Source organism: Seriola lalandi, unplaced genomic scaffold (assembly GCF_002814215.2).
Source record: "Seriola lalandi dorsalis isolate HSWRI2012SDOR001 ecotype SW California unplaced genomic scaffold, Sedor1 jcf7180002054784, whole genome shotgun sequence".
In the NCBI taxonomy this organism is placed as follows: domain Eukaryota; kingdom Metazoa; phylum Chordata; class Actinopteri; order Carangiformes; family Carangidae; genus Seriola; species Seriola lalandi.
Genome location: NW_019525337.1, coordinates 1,589,759 through 1,605,702, shown reverse-complemented (window position 1 = coordinate 1,605,702; position 15,944 = coordinate 1,589,759). Strand labels below are relative to the sequence as shown.

The 15,944-nt window shown below is 40.5% G+C and overlaps 1 long non-coding RNA gene across 1 annotated transcript in view; it reads left to right on the top strand.

Annotated features, from left to right (window-relative positions):
* LOC147817987 (uncharacterized) overlaps nucleotides 1-15,944 on the top strand; it is a 273,041-nt gene that overhangs the window by 220,637 nt on the left and 36,460 nt on the right. The gene's annotated exons all lie outside the window — the stretch shown is intronic.

Below are 15,944 nucleotides of genomic sequence, written 5' to 3'. Positions count from 1 at the left end.
ACTTATAGCAAGGAGCATCTGCTTTGACTATTATTATTATTATTATTATTATTATCATCATTATTATTATTGGTGTTGTTGTTGTTGTTGTTGTTGTTGTTGTTGTTGTTGTTGTTGTTGAAGATGAAGATGATGAATAAGATAAAATGTAACAACAATTTGCGCAAATGTAGCACAAAAATTAGAGGAAACCCAGATCGCAAAATGAAACTTCTGCCCCAGCATATGCCTGCATCCTGAGCCCAGGTGTGGCCCATATACTTCAACATGTGGGCAGATTCCAGCTATTATCTTATGGTATTGTCTGACAGAATTGGTCCAGTTGTGAGCATCTGAGAATTATGCTATATAAGGGCCAGATTTGGGCTGTGGTACAGGGCGTATACTGCTACCAGAGAAAAGTCAAAGTAAGATTTTTAGCATTTATTTATAAATATATTAAAAGACAATGTTTTCCACTTGAATAAGGGGGTGGGGGGGTGGGGGGGGTGGCTGCTTTACCACAATAATACTAAATGATGAGATAAAATAGTTATTTACCCACAAGACTGTGCTGGTCCAAATGCATCAAGAAGCAAGAACATTCCGGTTCACCACGTAATCTTAATAAATACTCCTGTATAATCCAAATTTAGAGCAACATTTCAGGGTGGTTTAAGATCCTTTTTTGAGGGATAAGTTCAACTGTCTTAAAACAGAGTGGTGCCCCTGTGTACTTTACATCAAAAACTTTTTTGCCTGCTGGAATCATTACTCCTGTTCATACTGACTGTGGATAGATGCCTCCCTGGGGATTTTTGCATTAACAAGACTGTAACTTTGGAATTGGATTTCAATTGATTTGATCAACTCAGACTGCAATAGCCTCATATTGGCTCTCTCTGTGTAGGTTACTCCACCTAACCTCCAGTGGTTAAAATAACTTTGAGTGATTAGCTATTACAGCACCACTATAGAATGAGCGTGATTTGTTTAGTTTGAATCCAAAAGGAGAACAAAGGAACAATCTGGCAAAGACTGCGTAGAGCTGAGGGACATATGCTGCAGGAGCTTGATAAGTGGATGAGTCACAGGTGTGCAGGTACATTCGAAGCAGGAGGGACCGGATTACCACACCCAGATGCACACACACACACACACACACATAGAGACAGCAGAAACACTATAAGTGAGGGATAAGTACAGCTAATATAATGATGGAGTAGGTGGTGATGAGGCAGTACTGGTGTGGTAATGTCATGGTGGTGGTGGAGTGGGGGCACCAAATCCTAATCTTGCTTCATGAGTATGTTTAAGTTCAGTGCTCAGACATTCAATTACAGGTGTTATTTTTACCTCATGATTCCATGTTAAAGACTTACTGAAGTTAGGCACTGTCTCAAAGGTACATGTAAAATGACCAAGAGAGCTTCTCAGAATAAAAATGTAGAACACATCATGCATGTCAGTGAAGCCTTCAGCCAATCAGGACAAAGCTGGAGAGACACTCCAGCCCTTGTCTCAAAAACCTGAGGGCACCTGGTTCCAGTAAGGTTTTAATGTCATGTTGTTTATGATGATGTTTATCTGAGCTCGTTAAAGTTGACTTCTAAGAGATGTGTGGTTCTTACAGGACAGTGAAGCTACAAACACATGATGGTCTTATAGAATGATCTTATAGAATATGATGCCTGGCTGTAGAGCTACAGCTACTCAACAGTAGATAAAGTAGTTCAAATGAGCTCCACCTTAAACATTTACAACAGGGAAATGGAAGATACATATATCTATATATATATATAATGCAGCAGTAAAACATTGCCTGTGTCACAACTGTGATTGTGAGTCAGTTTTGTGTGTGTGTGTGTGTGTGTGTGTGTGTGTGTGTGTGTGTCCTGGTATCTCTCCACACACCCGTCTGCAATGACCTTATCACTCATAGTTCAAGTACTCTGGATCTCCTCTGGCTCTAGTTACCTTAAAGATGAATTTTATACAGTGGATAATATAACAAGCTTTTACATTAGAACACATGGTTAAATATTAAATCAGGAGAGTGTGGTCACAGTTCAGAGGTCTATGAGCTGTTAGCAGCTCCATCAAAAACACACACTGCAACATCAGAGGATGAATTCGCCTTTGTTAATAGAAAACATTTTAATTCAATCAACATGCAAATAATGTGATGCATGAATGTGACAGTAGCAGTATTGTGGTACAGTGGCCTGGATCAACTCACGATTCTTCAGGCTAAAGGCTGACAGGGTGAGTGATGGGTTGCTTTTTGGTAAACAAATCATTTATATTTAAATCAAATCCTCTGAAATATACCCCCAAATGTGACGCTGTCTTTAGATCGTAGGAATCGAAGGTTCGGATCGTCTCACCTTTTGTCTGCATTGCTGCATTCCATCTGTATGTATATCATCTGAGTCTGAGTGACATACTGTATAGGCTAATTAAGTGAAGTTGTGCTGATTGTGAGGTGGCCCTAAGAGCTCAACACCCTGCAACTTCAGAAAAGACATACAAACAGACAAAACACAAACACATTGCAACTTAGCCACTTAGCCAACACTAGGCTTTTTTTTAAAGCCAACTTTATTTTTAGGATGATATATGGCCTACCTACTTCTTTCTTTACAAAAAACACAAAATAAACAGGATTGTAAAGTGCAGTGTGCGTTGTTCCTCAGAAATATATTGGTAGTTAACAAGAACCTTCGATGTAATTAGTTCATCATTATATCACATAAGTCCCTTAACAACAAATCAGAGACAGCAGGTTCCAAACAAGCATTTTAATCATAATATTCAGGCCACATAATCTTCACAAACATGTTTATTTTCTGATGACAATGACTTAAAAATAAATGTAATAAACAGAATATCATTTTAACTCAACTTACGGATTTAACTATGGACCCCTTTTTCCAGAACACAAACTGTTTCAATAAGAATATTACTATTTAATTGTTTACAAAACGCTCAAATGTCTGGCAGAAATTATAGTTTTAACAATTAATGCCACTTGTACATTAACAATATACAGACTGATTTGAAAATTACCAAAAAATAGCAATAGCTACAAACTCATCAGTTTCATGCTTTGTACTGGAACAATGTCATATTGCATCGTCCCTATTAAATAAATAAATGAAATGAAACTAAAAGTGAGTGATGGTTGTCATACTCAGATCCAATAGCATTTTTCTCCTAACAGATTTTTCATGTGTGTCTGTGGCACAGGTGTAATGTTACACTCCTACACACCAGGACAGATGGACAGAGAAAAGTCAGACTTCAGCTGTTTTCCTCACAGGATCCAGGAGGGTTGTCTAAAAGCTTAGGCGAAAAGGATTATTTTCGTAATACTTCCATTTGATCAATAAAAATAAAGCACAATTGGAAAGAATATCCCAAACTCAGGTGAGACCAGCACAGTATCACATTGCAGGTTGAAACTGTTTACGGAGTAAACATTGGCATCACCTGGTCAGTCACTGAGTATTGTATTCAAGTAGGGGCCCCATAATTTCTAAAATACTGCCTATTCCTGCCTATTGTTCATTTTAAAAATTAATTGTTCATAGTTGGCTTTTAATTGTTCATCTTGGTCATTTCTCCTGACCACTCGTTGAAAGGGATGAAATTTCTTGTTTTCCAGTGCCTGAGCACAATCCTACAACCTGTAGTGAGAGCCAGTCGGCACCATAGAGTCTGCTGTACTGTCAAACTGGTCCCTTCTGCTATTATGCCAGGGCTCTGTGGTATCTCTGTGCCAAGAACTTTGTTGCAGAATGTTATTATATTTTATATCTTTACATACGTATCTGAATCCCAAAATTTCAGTCTTGCCATTTTACAGGGAGTCCAGTATCCCCCATGCATAGATAGATAGATAGATAGATAGATACTTTATTTATCCCCTATGGGAAATTCATAAATCTATAAGTAATCCTTTAGATTAGATTAGATTAGATTAACTTTATCCCACACCTGGGAAATTCATTTACCACAGCAGAAAATAAACATCTATAGAATAAAACATCTATGGAAATATACAACAAAAATATACCAAATATACACTAATAAATACAATATACACAATACACACGATATGTACATGAAAAAGTGCAAGTTTGCACATGGTCAGGAAGAGCAGGAGTTGTGGAGTCTGACAGCTGCTGGAATGAAGGACCTGCGGAACCTCTCCTTCTTACAGCGAGGATGTAAAAGTCTGCTGCTGAAGAAGCTACTCAGAGACCCTACAGTGTCATGCAGAGGGTGAGAGTTATTGTTCATGATGGATGTCAGCTTAGCTAACATCTTCTTGTCACCTACTTCCTCAATGGAGTCTAGGGGGCAGCCCAGGACAGAGCTCGCTTTCCGGATCAGTTTGTTGAGCCTCTTCCTATCCCTGTCAGCGCTGCCCCCTCTCCAGCAGACCACAGGAAGTAGATGGCTGAGGCCACCACAGAGTCATAGAAGGTCCTGAGGAGAGCCCCACACAGGAGGGCCTCAGTCTCCTCAGCAGGGGAAGGCAACTCTGACCCTTCTTTTCTTAAAGTATATTTTTTGGGCTTTTTATGCCTTTATTTGATAGTATAGTGGAGAGAGACAGGAAACGGGGAGGCAGAGAGGGGGAATGACATGCAGCGAAAGGCCGTCCGATGCGGGATTCGAACCGGGGCCAACTGCAGCAAGGACTGTAGCCTCTACACATGGGGCGCCTGCTTAGACCACTACGCTACCACGACACCCCGACTCTGACCCTTCTTATAGAGAGCGTGGGTGTTGGTGGACCAGTCCAGTTTGTTGTTCAGGTGAACCCCCAGGGACTTGTAGTTCTCCACCACCTCGATGTCCAGTCCCTGGATGTTCACTGGTGTGAAGTGGGATGTCTTCCGCCAGGGGTTCACAATCATCTCCTTTGTTTTGCTGGCATTAAGCTGAAGCTGGTTGATCTTGCACCAGCTGACAAAGTCCTTGATGACTGTCCTGTATTCCAGTTCATTTCCCTCCGAAACACACCCAACAATGGCTGTGTCGTCAGAGAACTTCTGGACGTGGCAGTGTGTGGTGTAGTAATTAACTGAGTCTGCTGTCTTACACCAGGACCTAACAATTTCCTCCCACAACTCATTAGTTGTCAGTCTAGATCCTCCTCCTAAACTCTCTTGAGACTACTGAATTTTGATGGGTGAGATTGTCTCATAAGACTATAAAATCTAGATGTCCCACCCTTAGTCGGCCTTTTGCCCTGAAATATTTCCTGTGCCACAGTTTGAGGTATTAAGGGGAGTTTTCTTCGCGTAGACATTATACAGCTTCTCAATTGAAGATATTTCCAAAAATCTTTTTTAGGGATTACATATTTTGCCATTATCTGCCAAATGACATAAAGTTGCTGTCCTCAAACACATCTCGTCAGGCCTGGACTTGAAAGAGGACTCGGATGCAGAGTAACAATTTGGCAGACTTTATTTATCTATTCCAACCTCAAGAGAGAGAGGGACGAAATAAAAACAGCTATGAAAATTATGCTATAGAGAAAAATCTAATAAACAAAAAACCACTCCAAATGGAGGGACAAAACTGCTAAAACAAAAGGAATAAACCAACAGAAAATCACTCTACAAGGAGGCTACAAAAGTTGCTACAAACTTGACAAACAGAAAACTCTAGACTATCAAAATACAAACAGAAAATCACTCTAAAAGGAAGCAACTAAAACTGCTACAAACTTGACAAACAGAAAACTCTATACTATCAAAATACAAACAGAAAATCACTCCAAAAGGAGGCTACAAAACTGATACAATCTTGACAAACAGAAAACTCTAGACTATGAAAATACAAACAAAAATCGCTCACTCGGAGGTAAAGAATAAGTGCGATAATGCAGAGACAAAGGCAAGGCATGGACTGTGATAGTAGGCTGGGGTGCACGACAGGACGAGACACTCTGGCACAAGACAAAGGGAGACGCAGACTATAAGACACATTAGGGCAAATGGGGAACAGGTGGACACAATCAGGAATCAGGGAAGACACTCAGACAGGTGACACATGAGGAAGGGCAAGTGACCTGAAACGAGAGGAGAGTTAACCTTTCAAAATAAAACAGGAAATGACAAGACATGGAGACAGGACAAACCCAAACTTGACCTCACCGTGTGACACATCTTCAATAAAGATAATTCCTGCCTCAACCCATGTCTTTTGCCCACCTTCAATAGTTTGTTATGCCAAAGTGATGATGTTTTTGTGAAGGAAGGCCGTCCCCCTGTGATTTGGTGTGTTGTTTTTCTCGCAAATGCCAATAATGGATTTCTAAATGGAATAGGTTTTGCAAGTTCTCTTTCAATTGAGACCCAACCCTGAGCTTGATCCTCTATATATTTTTGACAGCTGATTAAGCTGCCTCTCCACCCTAGGCAGACAAAGACCCCCATCCTCATTAGCAGCACATCATTTTATCCTGTTAAAAGAAGGTGTTTTGTCCGCCCACAAACAGGAATCCACAGCCCTATTGTTCCTTGTTAGTGGTGGGGTAGGGAAACTCAAAGGTAAGTTGTATATAATAGAGTTAATTTGTGGAAATGTTATCATTTTTAGGATGTTTATTTTACCTAACAGGGATGAAGCCAGTTTAGTCCAGGTCTATAAAGTGGTCTCAATTTTCTGCATGAGGGGGAGGAGATTTTCTGTCATTATCTTTTTTAGTCCTGGGGTAATCGTTATACCCTAATACATTAAGTCTGACAGAAGCCATTTAAGCTGCCATTTTTTATATTAGTTCGTGGGCATATCTCTGACAAAGGCATTGCCCTTGATTTACCCCAATTTATCTTGTACCCTGATATGAGTGAGAAGGAATCAATAAATGATAATATTTGGGGTACAGCTGTTTCTGGGTTTGTGGTTAATAAGAACACATCATCTGCATACAGCAGTAATTTATCTTCTGTTTTTACTGCCTGAATACCCTTAATGTTCACATTATTTCTAATGGCTGCTGCTAAAGGTTCTAGTGCCAACGTAAACATCAGTGCACTCAGGGGACACCCCTGTCTTGTGCCTTTACATAGGGGAAACTTCTGGGACATCTTTTCATTCATTAATACTGAAGCACTAGGGTTGCAATACAACAGTTTAATCCAGTCTATAGATAGATAGATAGATAGATAGATAGATAGATAGATAGATAGATAGATAGATAGATAGATAGATAGATAGATACTTTATTTATCCCCTGGGGGAAATTCATGTGTCCATTGGCTCATTGTTGATAATAATAATAATAATAATAATAATAATACCCAACGAGACCCATCCTTTTTTACCGGCTTGTCCAGTCTCTTTGTGCTCATGTCAGACATGCTGCTGCCCCAGGAGACTGCAGCATAAAAAAGTACACTGGCCACCACTGACTGATAAAACATGTGAAGCATTTCACTGCAGATGTCAAAGGACCTGAGCCTCCTGAGGAACTCTACCCCTTCAGGTAGATGGCATCCGTGTTCAGGGACCAGTCCAGTTTACTGTCCTCAATGTCCTTCCCTTGAATGTTGACTGGCTGAAGGGTGGGCCTAGACCTACAAAAGTCCATGACCACCTCCTTGGTCTTGGGGTGTTCAGAAGGAGGCAGTTCTTGTTGCTCCATTCACTGAAGGCCATCGTCATATCCCTGTACTCCTCTTCCTGCCCGTTCCTGATACACGCCACAATAGCTGTGTCATCTGAATATTTCTGGATGTGGCACGACTCAGACTTGTATTTAAAGTCCACCGTATACAGGGTGAACAGGAACGGAACCAGAACAGTCCCTTGTGGAGCCCCAGTGCTGCTCATCACTGTCCCTGAGACACAGTTACCCAGCCTGATGTACTGTGGTCATCTTGTCAGGTAATCCACAATCCAGGACATGAAGCAGAGATCCACCCCCATCCCTTCCAGCTTGTCTTTAAGAACGGGTGGTTGGATGGTGTTAAATGTACTTGAGAAATCAAAGAACATAATCGTTATGTAACTACCTGGCTCATCCAAGTAAGAATGGGCCCGGTGGGGCATGTAAAGGATGGCATCATCCACTCCAATATGTTCTTTGTAGGCGAACTGTAGGGGGTCTAGTGCATGTTCAACCTCCCTCAGAAGGTGGAGAAGCAGCTGCTCCAGGGTCTTCATGATGTGTGATGTGAGGGCCACCAGTCTGTAGTCATTTATGTCAGCCGGTCGCCCTACTTTAGATACTTGAACAAGACATGATGTTTTCCACAGAACCAGGACCCTTCCTGTTTGTAGACTTAAATTGAAGATCCTCTGGAGAGGCTCAGCCAGATGGGCTGCAGGTTGTGGAGGAGTTGCGGTTAGTGAAGCTGCAGCTGAAGCAGTGGGAGAGAGATCAGGTGAGGCTGTGTCAAACCTGTTGCAGAATAGGTTGAACTCATTGGCCTTGTCCACATCACCTGATGTTACCTGGCTGTTCTTCTCTTTATAGCCAGTGATGGTCCTCATCCCCTTCCACACCTCTCTGGTGTTGTGCTGCAGCTTCCACTCTACTTTCTTTTTGTAGTCCTCCTTCGCCTGCTTTAATCTCCTCTTCAGCTCATGTTGCACACACCTGAGCTCCTCCCTGTCTCCATCCCTGAAGGCTTCCTTTTTCAGCTTGAGGAGGGTCTTGATGTTACTGGTGATTCAGGGTTTGTTGTTTGGAAAGCAGTGTACGGTTGTTGCTGGTATTACAGTGTCCATACAGAAGTGAATGTAGTCCGTGGTACATTTAACCATTCTATCAAGGTAAGGGTCCTTGCTGTTATCATTTTCCTGTGACTCCAACAGTACATTCCATTCTGTGCACTCAAAACAGTCTTTCAGACACTCACTGCCCTCCAGCGTCCAGTTCCTGAATGAGTGGGTGGTTGCAGCCTGCCTCAGTACACAGGGCTTGTAGGAAGGCTGCCCACATTTCAATATGCCAACAGCAGATCTTCTCCTTCACTGTGATGTGACCGGGGTTGCACCATCTGTTGTTCACAAGCAGAATCATTCCTCCACCTTTATTCTTTGCACTTGCTCTGGCGTTTATGTCCGCTTGTAATGCAGTGAAGCCGGGAAAATTGACAGTCATGAGTATTGTCATTTAACCAGATCTCCGTGAAACACATGAGACTACACTCATGATCGCTGGTTCTGCACAAGTGCCTCCAGTTCATCACACTTGTAAGCCAGGGAGTTGACATTTCCCATGAGGATCAATGGTAGAAAAGGCTCATATCTCCATCTCCTTTAGCTTAGCCCCGGCTCTGGATCCACGGTATGGCTTCTTTAGCTCAGCTGGTATGTTTAACTCCATATCTGGTAAACATCAAAGCCAGGAGTTCTTCATTTGTGTACATTATTTTCTCCATTGTCAGACGAAACAACGACATAAAATAAAACAACCAAAACAAAAAATATACTAATATTTACAAATATATTGCAAAAAACTATGAGCTATGCGGACTTACTGCCACTTGTTGCCAGCGCATCATGCCAGCTCTGAATCTCAGGAAACACACAAGAATATGACGGTCTCGGCTGCCTCATTGGCCGGTTCTGTGGGAGTCTTGGGTTACTTCAAAGTCCTGTGCTTCAGAGATAAGTCTCTGCACAAACCTGTGCATATCTCACCCTTTGGTGCCTTCCGTCACTCCCTTTATATGGACATTATTGAGAAGGCCGGTCTTTTCCAGATAAATTATTCTTCCCTGTAGCTGTGTGGTTTTCACCGCAGTCTCCATCATCGCGCCCATGTTTTGACCTTGATCTTCACTGATAACCTTGTTTCAGCCTCAGTCATCCGAGTCCCCTGTTGGACTTGGAGGTTGTGTTGCATGTGTTTTCTTAAAGTGCATTGAGCTCTCAGAGCCACCCTACTAAACTCAAAGGTTTTGGCGCATTTTGCCGGCATGTGTTGTCCTACACAATATCATGCACAGGCACAGCATACCGCTGCAAGAGATGCCCAACTTCCCGGAGGATGTAATAGATGGGATGGGAAAGACGTAATTGGAGCAATAGCAGTCAGAAGTCTATTCTCTTTTAACAAGTTCCTTAATGGAACTTCTGTCAGTGAGAACATCAGTTGGTGTAAGTGTCTGATTTTGCAGAAAAAGGGGACTCTAGGGGTCTCTCAATCAAAACAATAACAAAAGACAGCGTTGGGTGAAGTCATGAAATAGCGTGGGATCATGGGAGTTGTTGTCTTCACGACCATTACCAGCTCCTCCTGGTTTGGATTCCTTCAGTGTCAGTGGTTCAGGAAATCTAACAGACCCATTGATTCTAACCATTAAAAACACTGAATAAAATCGTTCTACATTTAAAGTCAGCATTCCAGCTATGCTGTACAGAGGACAGAGACGTTAGAGAAAAGTTGGGAGCTGAGATTGATGCTAACCTTTGTTTTAATTGTTTCTCTGATAACTTATGAACCAGACGTTCAGGAGGTTTTTACCACCAGCTGAATTATCCACAGAGGTGTCCTCCTCTCCATAACAAACACACCAGGGGATTAAAACCAGTAAAAACACTGAATAAAGCAGTTTCACACATTTCATCAACAAGGATTGACAGACACAGGATGTCTCAGATATATCTAACATTTACTTGTGCTTTTTTCTCTGATAACCTAAGATCCAGACAAATTGTGTGTGACTTTAAACTAGATAAAAGTCAATGTTGATCTTCTGTCAGAGAAACACAACACTGACACAGGGTCATAGGACACAGGATATAATGTCATTGACAGGTGACCAAATGACAAGTTACCATGATCACAATCACAGATTTCTCTGGTTAGAGAATTGACATTGACATTTTAATGTGGAAAAGTTACAGATTATAACTTTATAATATAATACTAATATAATATAACCATGGAGTGCAATGTCAAATATAAAAGAAAAAGAGGAAAAGAAAGTTTAGCAATGTAAGTGCAGTAATACCTCATTCCTTTAGTCTTAGTCTAGCCCTTGCTAACAGACAGTTGTGTATTTTAATGTATCTATATGTGAGACTGTATGAGTATTATTTAGTGCACTCTCTTAAAAGCCCTGTATTGGATTTATAGACCCAGAACCTGTTTGAGAGATTCCATCTCATCTGGATTGTGAACGCCTCAGAATCCGTAAGGAAAGTCCTTATTCTAAAATTCAGCGCTAGACACAAGGTCAGTCACAGGTCACCATGATTCATTGTTAATGTTATTTTTTGCCTTTATTCAAATGAGGACAGTGAGAGAGTGATAGGAAAGTTGGAGAGAGAATGAGGGGATGACATGCACCAAAGGGCCAGGCTGGGCTCGAACCCATGGCAACTGCGGTAAGGACTAGCCTCAGTGGAACAAGCTCTACCATTTGAGCCACCCGGGTGCCCCTTGTTGTTTGTCACAAGCCTAGTGAATGCACAGCTGCTCCACTCCCATCAGCAGTGACCATATTAACCAAGGTCTCAGCAGGACCCCTTAATGATAGCAAGTATGGGCAGATATCAACATTTGAGGCAGGGCATGAGGGACAGATAGTGTCCACTGTCCTTATTAAGACAAAAGTCAGGGGAGATCCTCAGTGTGAGTTAAACATGAGATGTTTAAGTTTAGGTGTCCAATAGAAGTTTCACACATGTATATAGAGTCATAGAAGCACCTTATGTGGGAATATAGTCATATGAGAACTTGTTGGCTTATCTTCGTCCCCTCCAGGGGACACCTTCAGATTACACTGGCTACCTGTTAACATCTGCAATTATCTCCTTGAAGCATCAAGCTGCAACAACCTCTTGGACCCACAGTTGCAAAATTGCAACATCTATTTGAAATTGTCTAGTAGAACCTATTTCTGACTGAATGTAGAAAAAAACTACATATACCAACACCCCAGACTCTAAACTGTAACATTGCAACATTTTTGGTGGGAAAATGGTGATACTGTATTCTAAAGTTGTTTAGTGATAGAAAACTTTACAAATTAAACAAAAACCATAATACACATGATGTGGAGGGATTTGTATTAGAGTTGCAAAAATGCAACACTGGGCTGTCAGTTATTCAGACAAAAGGCCCCATCAATGTGTCATGAATAAATTCATGACACATGACACATGACACATGAATAAATTCATGACAGTGATTGATGGCATATATAGACATATATAAATACATATAAGATACAAAAAACAGCTTCCTTTGTTTTCACCAATAAGGAATCCAAACGAGGATGGCATCGGCCAAATAAAGAGGCCTCAGACATCAACTTAAATTACCAACAAATGTGTCAGTCTATTCAGTCTCGTTGCAGGAAATAAAGTCACAATCTCCCCTTCTGTTCAATAACGTCCAGAATTGTTTTTTTTTTTTCTGATTGACATTATGATCTCAGAGTGAAGTTGACTTGTGACAGTTCTATTAGACATTTGTGTTGAATTGTGTCATGTATGAATTCTTATGGCCAAAACTGTGTTTGGTTAGGTCACAATGACCTTGACCTTTGACCTTCTGACCACTAAATTCTAATCAGTGCTTCTTTCATCTTTAAGTCTAATTGGACGAAATTGCATCAAGGCATTCAGAGATAGCACGTTTATGAGAATGAGACAGAAAGACAAAAAACATAATTTTCCTACAGTTTTTCATCATTTGGAGTTAATTTGTTTTTTCTTGTGCTGTATCAAACTATTTCATGTTAATAAAGTTCATTTTCAAAATACATATTTTGATATTATTGAATCATCAGTGCCTATAATTTACGGACTGGTTAAAATTAAAGTGGTGATATTTGCAACCACAAAGACTTTTTTGGAATGTTTAAAAAAAAAAAACCCAAAACAAAAAAAAATCCCCCAAAACTAAAAAATGAAATAAATGTATTATTTTCTTGATCAGAAACTTCCTAAAAACAGTTTGAAAAGGAGAAAAAAAATTTACATCCATAACATCAACACTTGGGTTAAGACATCTGATATCTCCCATCAGATCTCCCATCAGATCTCCCATGGAGGGAAGTCGGAACTACTGCGTTTGACTGAAACAAAACTGATAGTTTAATCTATGCTTGATGACATGAGCTTTTTACACTTAAAATATAATTGGTGTTTCATTAGTATTGCCTCAGAGGTCTGCTTGTAACTTGTTATCAGTCTTTTTTTGTTGCTTTGTTGTCTCATTCTCCCAAAAACAAGCCTGAGAACAGAGAGAAGTAAAACTGTGGTCCTGAAAACTCCACCACAGCTTCAAAAGACACAATAACACCACTATGTGCAATGCACTCAAGCCAAGCCTCGTCCAGATCAGATGGGGATATACAGTGTATGTACAGTCATGGCCAAAAGTATTGGCACCCCTGAATTTCAAATACCTAATTCAGAATATCAAATGAACTAGTTTTGTATAACCTGATTAAGGTCCGAGGTCACTGAACAAAGAGGAAAAAAACCCAAAAAACGTACATAATAGTGAAATAATACAAAAGTACAAAATGAACCCTGTACACATCTATTAGCAGGCTTCACTGGTTGCAGAACCTTTGGCAACAATCACTGCCTCTAAATGTTTCATGCAGCCATAGAGGCTTCTTGCACCTGTCTGTTGGTAGATTGTCCTCCATTAGTATGTGTTCAAGCTCTTTTTGCAATGACAGATTTCTGCTCTCTCCAAAGGTTTTCAATTGGATTTAGGTCACGATTTATTCTTTTTCTTTTCAACCATACTTTTGTGTTGCTGGATGTGAGCTCTGAGTCATTGTCTTAACAGTTGTATGACCGTGAATTTCTTGATAACATTATAAACTTAAAACACAAAGCTCGGGATTGTTTTTTGATGAAAGTAATTCTGATGCTCTCAGAAGCTCTTTTGTCCTCACCATTGTGGAAAAGAAGCTGGAACCAATCAGCCCCTTTTAGGCAGTAAAACCATCATTCATTGGTTAATTCAGGTCATGTGAACACTGAGAATTAAGCGCAGGTGAGTCTTATTTGTTTTTTATTTTGTTTGAGGAACTAAATCAAATTCACCAAGGTGCCAATAATTGTGCAGACAGTTGGCAGAGAGTTTATGTTGGTCAATAACTTTTCATGTTTTGCTGAAACAAGTACTTCAATAAAGAAATGAACAAACAAAATCTCTCTGGACATTATGTAAAACCTTTATTAAAATGTCTGACAGAAATATCTGGAGCTCTCTTTTAATGTTGAATGAATATTGTGAATGTGAAGCTCATGTGTATGATATACAAACAGGAAGTGAACAGTTCAACAGGTGGATGAAAAAGATTCTCCTTGTTTCTCAACTTATCAGAGCTAAAAGCATTTGTGTATTTACAAAAAACCGACGAAACTATTGTACTGTATTGTACTACTACTGTCTATTAATTAATCTATTAATCTATTTTTATTCCTCCGAGAGGAGGAAGCTGGAGACATATTGTTTTCGGGTTGTCTGTCCATCTGTCCCATCCCATTCTCGTGGACACATATCTGAGTAATGCCTTGACAAAACTTGTTCAAATTTGGTACAAACATTTGCTTGGACTCGCTTTTGGTGGTCAAAGGTCAAAGATCAATGTCAGTGTGACCTCATAAAACACAACAATTAGGGAAAATTTAAGACAAATGGTTAATATTTTATGACCCTGGATTAACAGGGATGTAATCAGAAACTAGTCTGAGTGGTGGAGGCAGACAACCATGAGGAGGTGATTCTAATTATTGTTATGAATTTGTGTTAAATTATTTGGTGAATTTATTGATTTTTAGTAGATGACAGTGTTTCATGAACTCTTCCAGCAGATGGCAGCAAGACACAACATACTGCAAGTGAGATGAAAAATGTAATATATGATTTCAGTTTATGTGTCATTTGTGTAACTTATAAGAAGAAGCAGTAAATAATGGTACATGTTGATGTCAGGTTTTCTTACAGTTTTTCAGGATGATTTTCACAAACAGTGACCCTGCAGCTCTAGGTAGAGTTTGTACAGTGGGTGGCAGCAAAGACAAAGACAAATTCACCACTTTCTTGTCCTGCACAGGCTCACATGGTTCTCATCCATCTCCTGCAGATGTTTATGGACTGATGAATCAGTGTCATTCACTGCTCTTTAAACATCAGGAAACTATTAGCCCAAAATGATTACCAGTCTTCTTTCAAGCTATCAGTCTCTGAACACACCCACTTATTCCTTTATTTATACCACTCAGCTGCTAACACCTTGACAACAGGTGGTTAAATGAAAAGAAGGTATTTCTAAGGTGCTGTCGTCTTTTTGGATCAGGTTTTTTACCTAATAGCATTAGCCTGGGTCGCTGGTGTTTATCACGTCCTTAAAGTTTTGTTAAATTCAGAAATATTCTAAAACTTTGTGTTTTTCTTGCTCACTGTTACTGCTGCTCATTGGTGCACAAAACTCAGATAAATCTAGCTTATATGGCTGCCAGTAGAACACTGTCAACTCCCATGATCCTAAATAGCCATAGTTGTAACAATGCCTGCGACCAGCCACAGTGTTTCACGGCCATAAAACCCCCCTGGCACGCTCAATTTATCATACATTTCGCACTTTCACACTGTTCACAGGAAGACCTTCATGTGGCATTAGTGTTAGTCTGTGAAGAGGCCCTCTGACACCCAGCCTGATGCACCTTCCACGGTTTGCATTCATGCCCAACCTGAAGGGAAAGGCGAGAGGAGAGGACCCCAGCGCACAAATGTGGGCAATTTGGTTTGCGGCTGACACCCGGCGCTCTGAATAAATGATCTAAATGTTTGCCAGAGATTGTTTTGCCACTGCTGCCCTCAGCAATGACACAAGGGGAGGCAACACACCCCCTATGGCTCTGTGATGGCCAGCCAGGATGAATATGAGGAAATGAGGCAGACATCCAGTAAATAATAGTTGCCATTGTGCCCCTCAGCGAGCGGCGGGACT